Source organism: Aulonocara sp. 'chitande type north' Nkhata Bay, linkage group LG16 (genome assembly GCF_057382095.1).
Source record: "Aulonocara sp. 'chitande type north' Nkhata Bay isolate Kocher_YH1m ecotype deep benthic linkage group LG16, A_spYH_male_GT1.1, whole genome shotgun sequence".
Lineage (NCBI taxonomy): Eukaryota > Metazoa > Chordata > Actinopteri > Cichliformes > Cichlidae > Aulonocara > Aulonocara sp. 'chitande type north' Nkhata Bay.
The window spans coordinates 26,093,322-26,114,053 of NC_141359.1; the positions used below are offsets into that span (position 1 = coordinate 26,093,322).

A 20,732-nucleotide genomic window follows, 5' to 3' on the forward strand; every position below is an offset into this window, starting at 1 on the left:
ATTTTCACTGATAATGGAATAACATAGAGTAAAGATTTAACAAAGACTGTTTCGTTTTATTGCAAAAAAACCCCCAAGAAGCATAATCAATGTAAAAGAACTGACAAGAGAATAGAAAATGTGCAGAAGAAGTATGCCTCCTTCACCCCCATCGAGTTAAATTTAAGCACAGAACAAATGTTATAGAGTATACTGTTTCATCTCAACTCATGCAAAAGTAAATATTGCTAATATTTTAAGATCATGCGCAGTTGTCATACAAGAATTGCATGGACTGAAATTACTGCGATGATCATCCAGCACTTTGAATGATTCACCGAGTTGTTATCGCTTCAAATGGTTAAGGAAGAAGACTTTTAGTTTTGAGGAACTTGACTTCTTTTGTTTGACTGGTGCGGGACCTATTGGCAACACGCTGGGTTTATTATCTTACAAAGGCACAGGAGATGAGGGAACATTGTATCTAAATTAACTTTTTCTATTTCCTGGTGAATGAAATCAATTCCATCCTTTTATGTTACTTTTCATCTGCCTTTTGTCTTGTTGCGGAATCTTTTCTCTTTCTCTCTCATTCATCTGTTTTGCCCTTTCCTTGATCTGATAGCATTAAACATATAATTAAGTCATAAAGGAGGGGACTGATGAGTGTAGCAGATGGTAATTGCGTCCCACATTTGAATGAAATGATATGCATTGCTACAATTTACAGCCTTTGCCTCATATTTTATTCAGCAACCTTTTATCTCTTTTCCTGCAGAATTATTCTGCAATAAATTTAGACATCTTATCAATAGCTGGAATGATAGTGGCAGAAACATGGAAAAAATGAGCCCCGCCGTTTTATGCTGTTTAAAATAATTTTCCATAATAAAGGAGCTATCAGAGCTGCTCTATCACTGTAGAGAGGCGGATATCCCTATTCCTGGTAAGGCTGCCTTTGGTTTGTGGACAAGCTGTCACTCTCCCGTTAGTCTGAAGAAATGTGAAGTGACGGAGGGAAGCACTAAGTTCAGCCGAGGTTTTGGTAATCTCTCACAGGCACGTTATAGTCGGCATTTAATAACTCAGAAAGCAGAATTGGCTCAGCTATAAAAAGAAGTTATTGTACTTGTTTACCACACGGTTGTTGTCGCATGATTTTGTTTATTAAATGCATCTTTACTGATGCTGACCACATCCCTGAATGCGGCACAAAATGATGATGATGATGTCCAACAACTAAATAATTTGAAGACTTACCGTAACTTAAAAGTCACTCACTCAAAACTGCAGCTGCTATTTTATTTGTTTTTATGTATTTCTTTATCACATATCCACACTGTTTACCTGTTTCGGAATATTTCAGTGCAATTCAACCAAAAACCCAAAGGGCCAAACATCTTCATTTAAACACTTCAAACACCTGAACATTATAACCTCCCAGAACACATTGCAGTCTTGTTGCATTAGACTGCGTTAATTTTTAGAAATGTATAGCACATGATGAGTGACTGTACAGTGTGTGAAGATGACAGGTTAGTCTAGTTCTTTGCAGCTTTTTGCAGCTTTCTGCAGCATTCAGCAGAAGTCCTTAAAGCCTAAACAGTAAGTTTAGTCTGAAAACATTTTGTCCATCAAACCGAACGTTAGACGCAGCCTACATACATCGCTTTGTTATCCAACTTTCAGATGGATTCCGCCTTCATGCGATCATTTGTACCTACTGTAATTCCTAATGAAAACTTTGCTCCTGTAACAGCAGTGAGCAGAACACTTGAGTGGAGTATTGCCAGAAGGAGCTTTTTGTTCCACTAACATGTTTTCCTTTCACCAGTCCCTGGTGAAGTGCTGGACTCCACTGATATTTGAGAACTGGTAACTGGGGCGTTATAGGTTTAATTCTCATGTTCCCTCCGACCTGCCAAGTACAGGCACTGGGTGCCAGCTGGAAGGCTTTCGAACGTAGAAGAGCGAGGGTGGGGGGTATTAGCAGGGGCAGAAGAGAAGAGGGCAAGTATACAGTACATACACAAGTGCCTCTAGACCTTGAAGGTGCTACAGAAGTGCTTTTCGCATCTAGACACCCCAGGCACTTAGTGTTTAGTCATGATGCAGGTCCATTACCTTTAAGTACAAGTACTTATGTTTGGTCGTCTGTTTTTAAAGCCCTTCTAGCTTGAAAGGAATCTACCCGGGGTGACCCAACTCTATTTATTGATGCCTCCTGAGTTTCCACTTGCTGGTAATAGACTGGAAAACACAGATAATATGTTTGATCGATCAACGTGAACAAATTTCATTTGTTGGGATCAATAACAGTTTACAGTTGACAGAGCCCAAAGAACTACATTTATTTGTGCTTTGTGATTGAAGCCGTCTTTGTAAACCGGCAATGTGAGGCACTCTAGACCAGGCCCATGTGGCAAGCATGGACTCTTCTGTTCTATTATTGCCAGCAATCTGTATTTAAAACTAATATCAGTGTGTGCTGCATGGCTTGGGGCAAAAGGCACCAAACCAATCTGATATACAGCATGAGTTTCTCTTCGGTTCCTTGTGATGTGAATTAGAATGTGAAAAATAACAATTCCCGTACATTTTTCACTGGTATCCATTTTTTCATTTGAGGGTGTAATGATTAGATTTTTTTTTTTTCCAGCAGCATGATTTGTATTATGTTTTCACTGTGTTCAAAACATAATAGAAAAGTGATGTGGAACCAAAGGGAAAAAGAGGAAATTAACTGACGTGCAGAAGAAAGACGTTTCCATGGCTCAACCTTTTGCGGTTTTCTTCATTTTTCTGCTTTTCATGATCATGCTCTGTGGAACACCCCGAAGACATGAGAGCCCTTGCTCTGTGTCACACGGTTCCAGGCCAGGCCGCTACCTTCTGCACACACAGACAGAACAGCAAGAGATGGGAAGTCCACATGGATAAGCATTTAATGTAGTAGGTGTTGCTTCAGGCAAGTGCAATTCGGGGGGAGTTTACCGTGTATACACCGGTCTTATGGCAATAACCTTCTTATGTAGGTGTTTTTGCAAAGGTTTTTACTTCAGAGTAGTAAACGGGTTCATGCTGGGCTCAGCATGAAAGGCTACATATAGGGATGAAGATATTCATCATTTGCAAAACCTATAAAAAGTGGCATATGTGGAATTTATATCAACAAAAATCCATGAAAAACGAAAAACTCACCAGAGATTAGTACATTAAAAACCTGAAATATAATATGCTTCTCCATCAGTGTGCAAACATGGATACTGTGGTGTATTTTGAATGAAACCCACATTTTACTAATAGTCACAAGTACTCAAAAATGACATCACAATGATTAACATCAGTTGCTTTTTAAAGGTTTTCAGCAGTTGCCAGTTTATATTTATGCATCTGACTGCTGTACTGGGTTTGACTAGCTCCCAAGTGCACCATCACAGCCACTGCATTGTTGCTCATTTTATCTGTCTTGTGCGCAAAGGCAGAACACTCTGTGCTTTCTTTTTGTTTGTTTTTTGGCTTAAAACATCCACCTGCTATGTCTGAAAATTACACGGTGAGGGAAAGCAATAAGCATAATGTCATTATAAACCACTGTAGAGGTAAGGTAACTGAAACAGTGTTATAATTTTAATTTTTTAACTGTGAGTGACACCTGCACATTGCAAACAGTTAGTTAATCGAAGGATTTCTTTCAATCACCATAAAGAGTGTTAGAAAAAACTGGCGTAACCTATTATGCCGTACACGTGACGTAAACTCGTCTCACCTTTAACGCTTTCTTTCACTGTATGACCTTAATCCAATTTGTGACCCCTAGCACTGCCGACTAGAACTGTAATGACCACTGTTGCTAGTAAAGATGCTGCTTTTTTGCAGCCTGCTCTTACTGCAGGCTTTGCGCGTGATTGCTGTGTGGCCGCAGTCACGAGTAGAGGCATGTACTTGGAGGACAATGCATTAAGACTGCTGGTCCCTATGCCTTAGATTTGGCACAGGTTAGGGAGAGGCATGAGATGCATATTGTTTGTGTTCATTTGAATAAGGACAAATGTCAGATTTCCATGGCTCCAGGCAGCCTGCATGTTAGATGATCAACTCTTTTGGGCCCCTGGATGTGGGGTCATCAGTACCGCTTCCAGGTCACTGTCACTGCATGCCGGTTTGGGGCCATAATTGACCTTTTGACAGAGCACAGGGAGACAGCCTTTCTCTAAGGGCAGGAATAATCACTTTAGATTTACTTGTGGCTGTGCTCATGCTAGCTAATTAAGATGTTTGTTCTGTTAAAAATTTAATTTGGGATCTAAGACATTGTTTTTATAGTTATTTGTTTGACATTTTATCAGTAGTTTCAAAATAATCTAAACTCTATCAGATAAAATGTTGACAACATGGTTCATTGAACTTTTTTTAAATTATTTTTTTACATATGAAAGTCTTTTTTGCAACTTACATTTGTCTGCTATAATAAAACTTTTGATCACTTCTATGCAAGGGACTGCTGTACATTCATAATGTGAGTCAGGCAGCAGTTTTCTTGTGTTGTTATGTGTAAACTTACAAATCAGTACTTCTTATAGCATGCTGTAAAAGTGTCATCCCCATTCCCCGTTGTTCTTGTGTGTGTGGCTGTAGAAAAAGGTTGAACACAGCCTGTATCCCAAAAACCCTTGAGCTCCCTCAGGCTTCTTTCCGGTCCAGGATCTCCAAAGAAGCGTGCATTTACCCTTGACTGTGCTTGTTATTCCTCACAACACAGCACCCACGGCCATGTCTCTGTTTTCATATCCCTTAACATTAGCTTTGATTTACACTATTGCAGTCTGTATTCTACTTATTTCCAACACCTTTGCATGATTTTTAGAGTTTTATTCTTACTTCTCCTGCGATTTCTTCTTCTCATTCATCTAAATGACAATATATGTCACGTAATAGGCTACTCTCCTCGGTTCCTGAGCTATCACCTAATGCCCTAAAACACGCTTCTCTTCACTCATACGATCCTTGGAAATGCTGCTGTGTTTCTTTCAGACGCTGTATTAAATCTAGTTGCGAGTTTGAGTGTGCAGAAAAATGTTCTTTGCTGGGATCTTTTGAGTATTTACAAAAAAGCAGCAAGAATGCCAAGGGCCAGGCCTTTGAGACCAGGGTATTACATTATTAATTAAAATACAAGTCGCCTTGTTGCCCATGGGTATACAATGTAACACACTTGATTGAATCAGGTGGTGGCAGCCCAGGCCTCTTTTATTTTGCGCTTGAAGGGACGAGAGGAATTTGAGCTCGGCTGTATTACTCTACACACAAAAACATGTTTTGAGAAACGGTTGTGAGCTGTCACTGTGAGCTACAGCAGATTTAAAATGCAGTTTTAAATTCCCATGTAGTAGCTACGTGTGATCCATCAACTAACTTTTTCACTTATTTTGGAGTTTAAATAGCTATTATACAAGTTTTGGTTTGAGTTATTTTATCCTTCTTCATTTGTTCCATGAGAAAAATGATCCATAAGTTAGATATGATTCAAATGAATGATTACTTCTTTCTAACTGGGGACTGTAACCCAGATTTTGCCGGTATTAATGTATGCTAATGTTGTGAAGTGATTTTTTGCAAATAACTAATGCTGCCAGGTGCATTACCCACCGTGACAGGCCGAGGACCAGTCTGAATTGAACGCTGCACCTTGGCCTGTGACAGCTGGGATGGGGTCTGGGGATCCACTCCCTCCCCTGAACCCTAAGTTAAAAAAGCAGTTAAAACATTTTTTGGAATGGATGCTACCAAGTTCAAAGGTACAGTTAGATAACTGAAGTCAGTCATTTCAAATATCTGTTATTCTTTTGTCTGTGGTTTTACATTTCATTTTTATATTGGGTTGGAACACTGGAAGACTGGAGAGATTGGAAAGCAGTCATACAACGAAATTAGTTACTTTTACAGCATTTCCACATAGTGAATGACTGAGCACATCTTTTTTCATACCTAGTTGGCTCAGGTGGTGGTTGTGGTCATGAAGTTGGCACATTTAGGCATCTTTAAGTCACTAACTTACTAAACAGGAGTGCTGGCAGTGTTTGCACAATTTTGAGTTATTGCTAACTCATTATGTATCATTTGATACTGTGATAAACCAACTTAAACATAGAGTTATGACTATAAAGCACTGAAAATATATGGTACAATTTTCCACAGCCTTTCAAATTGATTTTGTGGGTCATCCATTCATCTTTTTTCTCTTTAGTTCAGGGTTATCCCAGCTGTGACTGGGCAAGAGCCAGGGTACACCCCTAACAGGTTATCTATTCACACCTACAGTCATTTTAGAATGAACCAAACCCCATCAGTGTCTTTGGGTGGGAGGAAGCGACCCAAAGACAAACTCCACACAGAAAGGCCCCATACTGATGAACAGAGGACCTTCTTTTAGTAACAGTACTAACAACCACACAACCGTTCCACGTTTGTTCATCTTATTAAGCACCTTCTTTTCTTTTTATGCGTTTAAATTTAAACTTGCCACTTTTTCCACAGGCAGTCAATAGCTCTAGGTGAATTTTTAAAAGTCTAGTCATTCTAATGAAGCACCGTCTCCTCTGAGGTCACCACAGGGCAGGCATGCTAAAAGTTAGACCAGTGTGACGCTTTGGTAATTGGAAGACATCCTCTGGTTCCCAATGTTAAAGACAAATCACAATCCCTCTGCCAGCCGGTAGGTTTAATTCCTAACAATAATAACAGAACTTTATGTTATAATATGCTATACCTAAAATGCAATTTCCTCTGCTGTCACCCTACATAACCCTTTGTTTTTTATGAATATTTGTACCCAGACTATGGGGTAACTTTTTTTCTACCTTATTGCACATAGTTTTCTATAAAGTGGGGACAAACTGAGGAATCGCCTTTCAACCTCATTAAGACTCTGTGCTACAGAAGTGTGAATATGTAATGTTTTAATAAGCTCCTTGACAGAATCCAGGTGGTCCGAGTTCTTTAATGCTGGGTGAGGTAATGGCACGCAACACTGGAAAAAAGCTAACCATAATGAGTGTTGATGTGTGTGAGAGTGAGTGATGGAGAGAGCAAGCAAGTGTGCATAAGCGTGGTCATTTCATTGAAATTTTTCAATTTTGGCCCTTTTTCAGATTTTAATTTTAAATCTCCTCGTCTACCCCCTTGATTCCTTGTGACCTCCAGTCTAGGTCTGTTAGATGTAGTCCAGGTCACAGCAGAGAAATGAGCAATGGAAATATCAAAGCCAGCCCAAGGCCTTTACATTTGGTTTTGTGCTCCAGGTAATCACAGCTTGCAGATCAGTAGAGGGAACAGCTGAGGCCTTGTCTTCTCCTTAGCCTGTCTTTTATTCTTGTGTTCACCTTCATGAGTGTGAATTCACCGAGACTATTTGCACCATCGTGTGCAAATTGCAAGGATATTATGTTTTAATACGCTATGGCAACTAATACTTGAAATGGCTAATAAGATGTGCTTAACGGAGAGGCTGAGCTCTTTGAAATGATAGTATAGCCTATCCATTAGACATGAACCTGGATCCATCTGGATACAAAGTGTTTGTGAGTAAAGCAGCCCAATTGTGTGAGATCGTGGCTGGCTGTTGGTGTGTGAGGTTCTGAAGTGTATCAAGAGGCACAGCTGAGTGAGTCGAATAGTCTGTGGTCTATTGATAACTCGTGCCTGTTTTAAAATCCTGGCACAACAATGCAACTAGGGCCTTGTGTGCTCCACTGAGCAACAATACCTCCTCTCACTGGCAGCTTCAATGTAACGATGACAAACAACAATAAAGGCTCTGCTTTTTTTCCACAGGCCTCTCATTCCTGGCACCTTTTGATAAGAATATTTGAAAGTTTATCCAGAGATATACTCCAGGTATTATTCGAGTGCTAATTATTTTTAGATTTTAGCTTTCTTATTCATATTTTTGAAAAAGTCAATCAATATAGAGCTGTTAAAGGAAGATATATACGAAGACTAACTTTGCAGAGACCTATCCGTCTTTATTATTTCTATGTTTTCTTCCTTGCCACTACACAAACACAAACACAGAAACACGCACGCACACACAAAGCTGGTCTTCATTTTTCTTTTCTTGTTCCTCTCCCTGTCTGTCTCGGTGCGCGTATAGAGTTGGTTGGCTGGGCTGGTAGCTGGGAGGTATGGTAGAGTGTAAGCAGTGTTGATGTGGATGGCCCCTGGTCAGAGGCCAGGGCCTGGCTGTTAAAACGCAGCCTCTTTTGTGCGTCAAAGCCAGCATTGCCAGTCCCGTTCCACCCCTGTCGCTAAGGGTGGGGAGGCATTTACCCAGCACATGCATTCATTCTATTGGCATTGCTTGATGCAGGGCTAAATGGCATTGTTACAACGTGCCTCTGAGAAGTGTTGACAGGTCCATATGCTAATTTTAATGAATACAAGGAGATGTGGTTTTATTCACCTCAACTCAGCGGCAGAATCCTATCCCCACCAAGACTAGCAAATATAATTGCAGCAAACTCAAATGAGCTCATTAGGAAATGTATTGAATTTACACATTATTTCCAGTAGTTAAGCTGAGTTATTTTCCCTAAGGACTCAATTACATACTCATTTGTGACTCAGGTAAATGGCTTTCTGTGTGTGACTTTTTCAACTGCAAAATTGTAGTCACTGAATAATTTGTAAGAAAGCTGTTGTACAAGCTTATCTATTGACATTCATTTGTGTGATTTTGAGGAGGGGGGGGGGGACTGAAGGCAAGATAGCTTCTCCCTTTTGTTCCGTTATTCACTTCATTTGATTAACTCATAACATTTCATTTACTCGTGAATTATTTGAAAGCGTGCTCATTTGTCTTCAGCGGGCTACCTTGTAATGTTTTGTTCACAACGGCCTTGTTGTCTTTCTGAAACGCTTAATTTCACTACAGAGTGCGTAGCTGAACTTTTAGCCAAAAGTGCAAATGCAAAAGTCCATTTTTTTTCCATGGTGAACGAGGGAGAAAATGCTCAATCTAAAAAAAATGAAAAGACCTGGTGAGTCAGGGTTCAGTATCAGGGATTATGCCATCCTACTGCACTCTGAAATGAACGTGTACATTCATGGAGTGAGTCACTTCTCGCACCATGTCCTCCCTGAGCCACAATGAAGAGATTGTTGGGGGGAATGGACATGGTGTGGAAACTATGTGACAAAGAGGAGTGCCCAAAATTGAAATGGTTTGTCAAATTGCTGTTTGTTCTGTGTGAAAATGGCCCGATTCGCTGGAAAACAACAAAGAATTTTGGATGGGTAAGCATAAGGGTTTCCACAGAGCTTTGTATTGGCTTGTGCTGGATGAACTAAAATGACTCTGGCTTTTGGCAAAATTCCCAGGAGTGCATTGAAGACAGTTTCAGTAGCTGAAGTGGACTTCAGTGATCGAAATGTGTGGTCTGTGGCATCCATGATATAATGTTCCATAATTTAGCTGTGATCTCTTTATGATTTAGAGAGTTGTGTAATGCAGGGGAACATAGTAAGAGTCTTCTTTACTTTATTGAACAGTACACAGTGAAGGAGAGCAGAGTGTCTCGTCATGAAGGTTGTCCTTTATATTCAGACTCAGTGTATTCAAAGGGCATTGCTAAGTCCTTACCAGCTTTGCAGGGTATGCAAAATTTCGTTTTGTGTCATTCTGAGCACTTTGGTGTTGTGATTTCATTGTATCATGGTGTATGCTGTGAATGCTGGCTGTTCTTGCCCCTGGAGTGGCCATAAGGATACTGGGACTGGGCCCAGTGCAGCTCTAGCCCTGCAAGCCTCGATCCAAACACATCCTCTGCACTCAGCTGTAAATACCACCAACAGCTGGTGGCACACAAGTTAGTCGTGCTTAAAAAAATTCCTGGCTTACATGTAAATGGGCTTCCTTGTCAACCAGGCCTCCATATAAGTAACAGTATTAAACAACCTAGTTTTGGGAATGAAGTAAACAAATGATATAGGCATGTTTGGGCAAAGAGGTACGGTTGGGAAAAGATGGATTTTACTTAAGTAAAAATCTACACAGAGATAAGAAAGGCAGTTTTATTGAGCGCGGTAGATAAATATATAGAAATAATCCTCATTCATTCCAGTTAAAAATAACAGAAGGTCAAAGTTTTTGGAAACACAAACCTGTTTGATCCCACCTAGCTCGCTCCCACTCCTCACAGTCACATAGCTCTGTTTAGTGAGATAGGATTTATCAAAGTCACCTTTGAGCTCAGTAGCCCATCTAGTGCTCATGGTATCACACATAATGACATTCAGTGTGGCCCAGATCACATTTGTGATAGCATATTTGATACAGCTGTACGCTAGCAAAGAATAACACAGCCTAAAAGAATAAACCCCCTTTTTTCAGTTTAAACACAATCCATTTTCCAGTGTAAATCACTTGTCACTCTATTGCAAATGTAACTGCTCTGATCTGAAAGAGAGAGGTGGAGAGAGAGAAAGAGAGAGAGTAAAGATTATCTTTTGGGCCATTTCACTGGCACCGTTGCGTGACAGAGACTGACAGCTCTTTCAGATGACTGACAGGTGTCCTTTGAAATGGCGGTGAAGCAGCTTCTGTTCAGACTGTTGAAATGCATATTTGGAGCTCTTATCATAAAGGCATGGATGGCCCAGATAGGTGCCGTTAACATTGCAAATGGCTCCAGAATTATTCATTGTCAGTGCTGCGGGAAAGAATGGAGGGGGGGGGGGGTGAAGTTTGATTATTCTGCTCACACAATGGCAGGGTGCTTAATGATTCCTCTCCACCTTGGCAGTGGCATGTGCCGACTTCAGGCGCTAGCGGCGGGTGACACAGGTCTGGCCAAGTGTTAGAGCAAGATCATACGTCCGGGCCCCATTTTAATTTCTAATACATTAATCTTTTCCTCACAGATCCTCCATGAATATTCCAGGGCTCCTTGTTTGTCAGGAAGGCTGTCTCGCTTTCATCTATTCAGGTGGTTTCATTCACTGTGAAAGCCAGCTAAATGGACCCGATCAGTCAATGACAACTGGGATACAATAGAGTCCGGTAACACGTCCCTTTTCTCCTTTCAGCCTTCTGATAGACAACCCTGACACCTGCTCCCCGGGGAGACCCTCCGCCAAGTCAGTGCACTGTTCCTTGAGAGACTTCCTTTACTTTATCAGCCTATAAAGGATTGTCACAGGTGACTATATCTGCTGAGGTATGGAGTTGCTCCCTCTGACCTGCCCCGGTGCTGCGCGGTCGAGGCACCATGCGGTCGAGGCACCATGCGCTGCATCACGAGCGGATTAAGGTGGCTTAAATGCTGTCATACAAGCAGATTTGGTGCTTCACACTTTCTAAAAAATGTTAAGCCTTTGTTCTCTTCCATTAATTAGCATTGTCTTAAGTTCATTAGACCACAGCTCATGCTGTTACTAATGAGGCAACGTAGACCACCTACATCAGCCTAGCTTTGTAGAGCTTGACCTGACAAAGGCTCCTGTGCTTTCTTGTTCATGGCGTAATGACTTACAGCATGAGGAGGGATGCAGGAGCACAGATAGAGTCACATTCATTAATAACTACATTTCTCAATCAACTCTATCATTAGCCATCAAAAATAATACTGCACTGATATTTTTAAGAGGATCTTCTTTAGCGTTTTAGGCTAACTGATCATGTGCTGATTTATGATAAGGCCAGTTTTTCTTCCTTGAGTTTCTCTATGGAGTATTCTTTTTAAGGTGACTTCAGGAGCAGAGAAAAGGCTCGTTGGGTTCTTTTCCAAAAGATGTTTTAGGGTAGGACACTTGAAATGAGCCTATCAGTCAGAGCTCTCTTCCCACAGCTAAATGAGACTCACAGGGCTCCGAATTGTAGAGCAGCGCCAAACATAACTCAACGCAGAGAACACCCCAACAGTGGGAACCTACTTGTCCATTGGCATATATGGATATTACAAGTGTCAAGGCTAGTGATGTAGATTTGGTGCCATTCATAATTATGATATCTGATTTAGGTTCAAAACGGACGCTCTAGAGAGAAAGCGGGGAGAGCACCAATATTTTAATGGGGAAGAGACAGCCTTCTCCCTCAAGGAACATCTTCACTGACACTGGCTGCTGGAAAATTGGGATTTATATTTCCTGTTTTCTATTAATATGGAGATGAATACAGGTGTTCCTGTGTCGTAAAATTAGTTTAGCTCTTGCAAATTGCAATTACAGGTGTTGAGAAGGGGAAAGTGGAGTCTATGCATTTTTTGCAGGTAACAGAAGAGTTGAGAAAATGAGGAAAAATATCAAGATTTAAAAATAAGCATAATAATGCGTATAATGCTCCTGGAAGAAAAAGTGTAGCAAATAAGATGAGAAACATGTTTTTTTCCAGGGCAAAGACCTGGGATGAGCTTCAAAACCCAATCAAGTCCTCCAAAATTCCCTGGGGTAGTATTGGGAAAAAAAGACTCTGGTGAACTTAGCAGTAAGGTGGGGCAATACCTCATAAGCTCATAGCTGGTGTGCTCACTAGATAAAGCTTACATGAAAGTTTAAGGCATATATCGTTTTACATGAGCCACCTATAGTCTTATCTTGTTTATTCAAATCTGCAATTTGCTCTTTATCTGGTGTACAATAATGCCACCCATGATTTATTATTATATAATTATTCTGATTTTACAGTGCAATCTTATTACATGGATTTCTACATACTTAAATAAAGGGACAGTGGAGCAAGTAGGCAGCACCTAAGAAATTGAACATAACAGCCATCCCTCAAGATTCTCACCATTTAAAGCAATGCATTACCAGGGACTACAACATCTAGTCCTTTTACTGAATTTAAAGGAGAAATAAATTATATTGTAAGTGCATCTGTAAAAATAGAATACCTACAAATCAGCTAAACAGACAACATAATTTAACACCGTTCTGCAGTGTGTCCTAATCTATAACATATGTTTTTCTGGTAGCTGAAGGATGATTAAAGCAAATGCAGATTGTTCTGCTCATTTTAGCACAATGACTGGGAATATGGAGAAATGGAATCAATTCGTATCAGTGTTTTTCCGAAAGCATCTAAAAAGCTCTTGGATCCCTCCTTTGCTTGAGTTTTAAAACAGGAATATCAACAAAGAGTAAGGTTAACAGGGATTGCTGTATCAGTATAAAATAGTTGATAGAAAGTTGCCTAAAATTGGCTTCGTTCCCCTGCAGTTAATCCAACAGTAGCTCTCCTGTAATGTAATCAGCATCAACGTGTTTTCAGTTTTGCTATATTAGAAAACAAATGCACTACCGATTTATAAGAAGACATGAAAGCAGAGGCATTTACCTGGCATTGGGCTAACTTTCTCTCTACAGCCAATAGAGAGGCTCTGGTACTGAGGCGAGACATTAATTCACTGTGTCAACCTGTCCCCCTGGAATATTTATGATGCTAAATACATTTAATTAGGCACTAGGAGCTCTGATGGGAGAAAGAATGCACTGTCAGTAAAAAAAAAAAAGAAAAGAAAAAAGAAAAAGGGAAAGATTTTGTTACCTCTAATGCTGATAGGCTGGTAATGCTGCTTACTCATTCTCAGTGACAGAAGGACCAAATATACTGTAGAGGGAATTTGAATCAGTCAAAATCATTCGTGGCATGTTCATTACAAAGTCATCATAGCACCTGAAGAGGATAGTACAGACACTTATTGAGCGAAGGAATATTTTCCAGGGCGGTGTTTGGCATGCATAAGCAGGTGTTATTACTTCACGTGCACTGAGACGACACCGAAGCTGCTAAACTGATCATCATTAGAGTTTGTTGCTCCAAAGGTTTATTATAAGACATTAGACTTACAAGATGTAGTTACTGACTGAGACAATCGCTGCTGCTAGTTTGCCTCCTGATAGGCTGAGTTTACATAATGAAATCAAAATCAAAATGTAACTAGACGCTGCACTGCTGCACTCAAAATATTACCAAAAAAAAAAAAGACAGGTTTTGATGCAGCGGCTGACAGCCAGGAGTAAAGTGAGACATCATGTCTGTCTGTGATAAAAACACGGCTACAGTAAATAATAGTCACTTTCCATCTTGACATCTGTCATCTGAGTGGAAATGGATGGGGAAATGACCAGCTCTCTATCGGCCGGGCTCTGGCTGCGTCGCTGGCTGAATGATGCAAATAGAAGATAATATCAGTGGTATACTGAATGGCATTACTCCAAATCTAATGTCATTAAAAAGGGTGGGTATTAGCTTTGCTGTCTGGAGGTGGTGGTGTGGGCTGCTGCAGCTTGACTGACACACAGATTAAGTGCAGTGACAGGGAGCACAATAAAGTCATCAGAGAATGTGACATGTCAGTTAGGGGGGGATGAAGGGATGAATTGTCACTCTCTGTCAGAGCCCATCCTCTCTCTTATCCATGATGTCCCATACACCACCGTGGGAAAACAGGACAGCACGGCCACATCAGACAAATATTTATTCAGGTAGAGGATAAGCATAGCCGCTCGAGCTCTCCTGTTCACTACACGTTTATAAATTTGCTGGCAGAAAAAGACTCGATGACGATGATGATGATGATGTTGAGCCACTGTGTGACTTTGCTTTTCAGAGCCATCACTCTTAATTTGTCAGTGTAATATTTGATTCATGGCGCTAAAATGCACAGCGCTGAGAAGAATGCTTTTTGCTGAACGCTGCAGTGTGAAGTTTACAGTATTTCAACTCAAATTTGATTTTTAAATTGTGATTACAGAGGAAATTAAATGGACTCTCTAAAAGATTACACTTCTTTTGTAAAAATGAAATACACATAAGTATTTTACTAATAGAATAATAAAGCAAACAAGCAGTAGTTTTATACCTTGTATTATCATCCCAAACCACACTGCTTCCTTTCTTTGTAAGAGAAGAATAAATTCATTATCCACCTTTGTGTCAAGCCACCTAAGCACATCGATATGGGTCTGGAGATGAGGTATCCTTGGGATTTCAGACTATACAGTCTGGCCAAAAGATGGCAATGTTGCAGTGCTGAATTCCAAATGAGCTTTCTACTGGTTGGCCCCCCATCACAGACTGGCCACTGCCTTCCTCTGCAGCACTCTCCTTTCCAAACGAGCCCAGAAATGTGTAATCCTCACAGGGTATAACTGCACTGAAGTGCAGGATTAACGTTTGAGTCAACCCCTAAAGTTCTACCAGAAAAGTTGATTACATAGAGGCTGATGGAAAGACAAAGTTAGGGGTGATAGGTTGATGGAATAGAGCCACACAAGGTTTTGCATGTATTTTTCTCCTCTAGCATAAACTATGTGCTGCTTAATATCAAATAAGTGTTTTTTTTAATGTGTTAATGCAGTCACATTTTATCACAAATTTACCATTACTCCATTACTCTTTAGTTTTTCTTAAATGGAGCACTTTCTACAGTGTTGATTTTGAGCCACCGTTTTGTCCTTTACATGCAAGTTTTTAAGTTCATTTACATTTTAACCTCTTCAATCATGTCTGCACATGAAATAAAGTTTAGCTAGATTAAGTGCCATTTTCTATTTGAAGACCCTTTTTTTCCTGAGTAGTTACATACAGCACAAAGGAATTACAGTGCATTTGGTGCAGCCAAATAGGCACCCAGCAGGGCAGCAATTGTACAGCTATTATAGCACTAAAATACTTGCAATGTGCCTCTGTAAATGGATTATGAAGTTATACTGAAAGGGTTAACAGAACTGGTCTGGTGAAAATAAACTCTTAGTTTCCCACTTTCAGCAAAATTGCGTCCTTCTTTAATGTTTGCAGGAGAAGATTTAGAAAAAAATCACTTATTTGAGTAGACAAAACATTTCCATTAATTATAGAATAGATGCAGAAAAAAAAACCTTTAAAAAATGCTTTAACTTTGCACCTGGTCCCATATTTTTGAGTGACACTTGTTTGCTCTGTTGTTTGGAAGGAAGCAGAGATAGAAGTCTCTCTCATGGCCACTTTGCTGGTCTTTATTATTGGCTTATTGCCTTTAAGCTGTCACCACTCAGAGCATTTCTTCTCTCAGGGGATTGTCTTCTGGGACTCGAGAGAACTCGGCTGGCTCTGGCTACTCAGATCTGTTGCACACTGCTACTATCTCACGTTGCATGCAATTTACTGTCACTGTGCACAAATTTCATCATCAAGCACTCTCTTTGACATTGACATTATCTAATTCAGAAGTGAAAAAAATTACAAAAAAAAAAGATTAATCAAATCTTTCTTTTGGTCTGCATCCTACTACATGTTTTTAGCTTTATTATGTCTGTAATATAACATGGCAGATAGTCCCTGGTTTAGCACTGCTTTATCCTTAGGCAAATAAATTGCACTGTACAATGGGTTGTGGATGTTTCACTGCATAAGGTCAATACATACAAAGAACACAGGAGCTGAATGCCACTGGAGCCTCAGCCAGGTAGCCTCATTGCCTCTGGCAATTGTTGTTTATTGGCTGTTGTATTAGTGAAAGTGTGCCCGGTAGACATTCAACTAACATCTAAGAGACATGAGAAAAAAAAAGGAAATATTTGTAATTTGGGGAAAAAAATAAAAATGCTTCCTCACGGTTTTCTTTATTTTTACTGAAACACTCCGATAGTAATCTCTTGATTTATGTGGAATAAAACAGGTTTCAGGATTTTAATTTGGAAATGTGACAAACAGTGAGGCACAAAGGGAAATAGTTGATTTGAAGTGTATAGAAATCCTAAGATTTAGCAAGAGGGTGTGATTTTCTGCTTCCGAGCCTAATCCCACCATTCCTCCACCTCTCCTCTCTTATGCCAGTCACATTTTCTAATTAGCTTTCCCTGTGGAGGAAGAAGATGGATTATATTTTAATATCTGGGGCCTAAAATTAGTTTATATTTTAGCAAGTTAGCACTTCTCAGAAGTTGATTTACTCTTGAAGCTGTAAAACCCGTGAGCTTGCAATTAATCATTCTCTTTAGTCTCGTTCTCAAGGAAAAAGGAACTCCAGTGTCACAGTCTGGATCACAATAGGTAAACAGCTAATTTACACTATTTAGAAATCACCTCTCTAGTATTGTACAACTCATGACACTCACTCCCTCGATTGTTCTATCCCGGTCCTGTTATTAATTACAGCACACTTTAACAAAGCGACGTTGTCTATGACTAATCATCGACACGGAATGATTAAAGATGTTCTTCACTTTTTTGAATTATTCGCTCTCGCTCTGTCTGTATTCATTCATGAGCTTGTTACAGTTTTTTCCCCCCTTGGTCAAGATTTTGGTTTGGCATTATCCGATTACCAGGGTCCCGAGAGGCTTCCACAGGCCAATCCATCAAGACTAAGGGGTAGAAGGAGAGCTGCTGCAGACGTACAGCGCTGAAAAATTACTGGTTATTAAAAGGTATGCACAGCATATAGAAAATTTCAAGACTTTCCATGTGCTATGACATTACATGATGCTCTACGTGACTATACAAAGGTGGCACTTTTTTCACAAAAATGTTAAAAGTCATCGGTTCATGCAGATGTTCTCAGGTTATTAAAAAGTTATTTTTCCAACATGAAATATAAGTCTGTTAACGCTATAAGTTTTAATCTAACCATAAAATATCACCAGTAGGAACGGGTAGAGCCATTAAAGCTGTCATTGTGAAAGCAAAACAAACAAACAAACAAACAATACAGCTTGAGCGCTTGACTGACAAGCAGGTGCATAGATTCTGTTCTTCTCTGCAGCCCTCCCTTACAGCCACACAGAGCGAGGAGAGTAACTCCTAAGCCTGGATCTGGCATGGCTTTGGGCTGTTGTTTGGTGACTGGAGGTAGAGCGGTGTCGGGAGGATCATCAGTGCCTCTCTCCCAGGGAGATGAGCAGCATAGGCCAATTTCATATGCGGGGCTCGGCCCCTGGGTCTGAGTGGAGGTGGGCTGGGTCCACCCAGTATCCTAGCTTCATTAATCATCCCGCCAAGGCTTACTGGCAAACCCCCTCTCCGCCCTCTCCTAGACAACCCCTTGGATTACACAGAGCCAGCGAAATGTCAGCCCAAATCTGAGTCTTGATGCAGATAATCATTTCAATAATATTTCTCCATTTGTGCCCCCGATGCCAGGGGAATAAAGCTTTTCCACTGTCAGGTAGAATAAGACTACAGTTGGTGGGAATACTTGACTCTGAGCCAGATGGCTTAGCCATGCTTGCAGCATATGTTCAACAAGCAGGCCTGTGCCAAGTACGCATTAGGTTTTTATTAATTTGAAGCACCCAAGAAGGCATACGTATATATTTACCTGATCCCACCACTATTCACTACCTCTGAACACCACTACTCCCTATAGAAAATTTAACTACACACAAATTTAGTTAATACTAATATTTATAGTTTCCATAGCACTAATGAAACATTTGCTATATGAACCCAAAAATATGCATTATGTAGTTAACGTTGAATAAATTGCACAATTTAAAAACGCCCTCTATGCTTGTCATCCTTCCGAAAATGAGGATGTTATCGCTAATCAAAGGTAATTATCATCTACGTTAACGGCTCTAATATCTGCCATAGCGTCGTTGGTTGCTGCAAAGCAAACTACCATTTAGATGCAGGAATATGGTTGAGTCCAAGACAAAAGAAACAGTTCTGCATGGGAGGGCAAATTTATTCATTACCACTAAGTTGAACTTCCTTTTAACAGCCCTGTGCTCTGCAATCCTGGGAGTTCTTTTCCCAGTGACTTATAGTAGTGCAGGGGGAGGGTGGGAGGGTGGCGCGCCGAAAATGTCAATAGAAATAGTAAGTGTGAGAGGGAAGGCTTGCCTAATTAGTGCCCATTTAGATTTTATGACGGCTCTGAGATCTGCTCTTCCTGACAGAGAGCACTATAGTTGCATATTGTCCTAGCCTGAGGGAACCATAGGAAAATCCAGATTTATTGTACCTATCATACCAGCATATTTCATTTGCCATTATGAGATGCCATCTTGCAATGATGCCAGATTATTTATTACAGATTAAATTGTGGGACCTAGGTGGTTGAGGAACATTTCAAAGTACCATTCCTCTTATTAAGTTCTTCATTATCTGCCCCACTGTGATCTAAAAGCTCCCTCCTTCCTACCTGCGTTAACAAATACATTACTGATTGGACAATGCCTAACTGTTTTTCTGCTCTCTGCATTAGTGCCAGTGCGCACAACACAACTCATCTGTTTTGTCTACTTAGGGAGGACTGAGGGAAGATTTCATTAAGCCTAATTTCACACACAGAAGTTCTTTTTCTTTTGTTCTGGCTTTTTACTTTTTTATATAACCTGCAGCTACAAGGAGATAACATTCAGTTGTATCTTTCTGCAGTATCCTACCAATACAGCAGAGTATCTTTAGTTTTATTTACTCTTAGATATACATTTATGTCCTCTGTGACAATATAAACTGACACTATTTAGCGTATTAGGTAGTGTTTATTTCCAGCGTGCCTTACACCCCAGGATATTGGCATTTATCCTATTTACACATCAATATTACATCTCCGCGTAGGCCTTGAGAGTTGCGTTTAAGTCATTGTGCAACGTGGTATTAAAATGTACTCCATACTGTGAGGGGAGCTCATCAGGGAATAGCTAGGCCCTGGACTCCCATTACCCAGCATAAAAGTGTCAGCCACTTTAATTACATTCATGCCTTCCCCAGTCCATTTTATTTCAGCCGCAATCAGATCTCATGGCTCCGTCTCAACCAGTTGGACAGTCTTAGTTGTGAGGTGAGGATCTAACAGGATGTTTAGATTTTTTTCCCCCCCATTTGTCCAGCTGAAGTCATGATATATGAGTCAGAGCAGTGTTTAGACGTTAGATGTTACAGGTGTTCCCAGCTGGTCATGGATCTTCAGTCACAGGCTTGAATGCTTTGTCTGCTGCTCGATCCCTCAATGTGAATTTGAGTATCTGTCCCTGGAATTGTTGATTAAGTTGGCATACCCAGCCACTAAATATCAGTGCACCCCACTGAGAGTGGACGAATTGGTTGTATACAGGACACCGTCACAGTTAAGGGTGAGAGCTACGGGGTGGGAGGAGGCGATGGGAGGGTCAAGTTTCACCGGTCAGACAGTTAGTGAGCGCGGAAGAGGCAGTGTCACTTACTGTTTCACGGGGAAGCTTCCTGACCTTCTAGGAGTGAAAGCAAGATCCTCTCTTGTTTATACTCAGCCATGGATCAGTGCATGGAATATGTCTACATCCTCTCAGCCAATTTCACACAGAGGAAGCGCAGTGTGGGCGGCCGACACAAGCCGTTTCCCCCGGACGATGAGGCCCATCCCTCACGCATGTCCTCTGTCTGTGTATGGAGGTGTATAGAGACAGATAAAGATAGAGGCATTCTACTGCTCCACTGGGCCGCAGAACTATCCCCTCCCCAGGGACACTTATGTTAGGACCAGCCTCTGGATTAAGGTCCATATCTAAGATACAGGGTACTCTCTCAGCCCAACAGTAATTAAGAGATTCATTGGATTCTTCTCAGATTGATTGTTTGTGTAGAACACACTTTAACGCCATTTTTTTCCTACAAGCACAGGATGCGTCACAGAAGTGCATCTTTTAATGAACAGTGACTTTGTTAAATATACATAGACTCAGTTGAAAGGCCCTGTTTTGAAATGAAGAGTCAATAAGTCCTTCTAAAGGTAATTTATAGGCCGAATAAGTGGACATAAAGCACTCAGGTGAATTATCAGAGAAGC

The 20,732-nt window shown here is 40.6% G+C and overlaps 1 protein-coding gene across 1 annotated transcript in view; it reads right to left on the reverse strand.

Moving 5' to 3' along the window:
• Nucleotides 1-2,341: 2,341 nt before the first annotated feature.
• The window catches only part of LOC147311677 (glycerol-3-phosphate dehydrogenase, mitochondrial-like), a 62,125-nt gene continuing 43,734 nt past the window's right edge, over nt 2,342-20,732 (reverse strand). Inside the window, exon 6 of the mRNA XM_086267474.1 lies at nt 2,342-2,871. The gene's annotated coding sequence lies outside the window, so the exon portion shown is untranslated. The remainder of the gene's footprint in view (nt 2,872-20,732) is intronic.